This window comes from Eimeria mitis, genomic scaffold, assembly GCF_000499745.2.
Source record: "Eimeria mitis Houghton genomic scaffold, Emh_scaff805, whole genome shotgun sequence".
Lineage (NCBI taxonomy): Eukaryota > Apicomplexa > Conoidasida > Eucoccidiorida > Eimeriidae > Eimeria > Eimeria mitis.
In genome coordinates, this window is record NW_013575915.1 from 13,878 (window position 1) to 14,519 (window position 642).

The 642-nt window shown below is 49.7% G+C and overlaps 1 protein-coding gene across 1 annotated transcript in view; it reads right to left on the reverse strand.

Moving 5' to 3' along the window:
* The window catches only part of EMH_0022720 (uncharacterized protein), a gene marked incomplete at both ends in the record, with an annotated part of 4,128 nt that overhangs the window by 1,105 nt on the left and 2,381 nt on the right, over positions 1-642 (reverse strand). The gene's annotated exons all lie outside the window — the stretch shown is intronic.

The window sequence follows — 642 nt, forward strand, 5'->3', positions numbered from 1 at the left end:
TTTGCCTGATGCTGCTGCTGTTCCTGTTGCTGGCGTCGTTGTTGTTGCTGCTGCTGCTGCAGTTTCTGATGCTGCTGCTGTTCCTGTTGTCGGTGCTGCTGCTGTTGCTGCTGCTGCTGTAGTTGTTGCTGCTGCTGCTGTCGCTGCTGCTGCTGCTGGTGTTGCTGCTGTTGATGCTGATGTTATCGTTCTTGCTGCTGCTGCAGTTGCTGCTGCCTCTTCCTCTGCAGGCAGAGCGTCTGCTGCTGCTGCTGCTTCTGCTGCTGCTGCTCCCACTTCTGCTGCTGCTGTTGCTGCAGCAGCAGCAGCTGTTCCTGTAGCTGCTGCTGCTGCTGCTGCTGCTGCAGTATCCCTAGCGCCTCCAGGGCTCTTCAGCAGATCAGGAGCTCCACCAGCAGCAGCAGCAGCAGCAGCATCATCATCATCAGCAGCAGCAGCAGCATCAGCAGCAGCAGCAGCAGCAGCAGCAGCAGGATCATCGCTGCAATCCTCTCTAAGCAGCCACATAGCCGGATGGTTGTTGCTGCAGTTTTCTGTATCCTCATAATTATTTTTATTTATATTTTTATTTATATTTTTATTTATATTTTTATTTTTATTTTTATTTATTTTAATTGTTTTTATAATAATATGCCGAGAGAA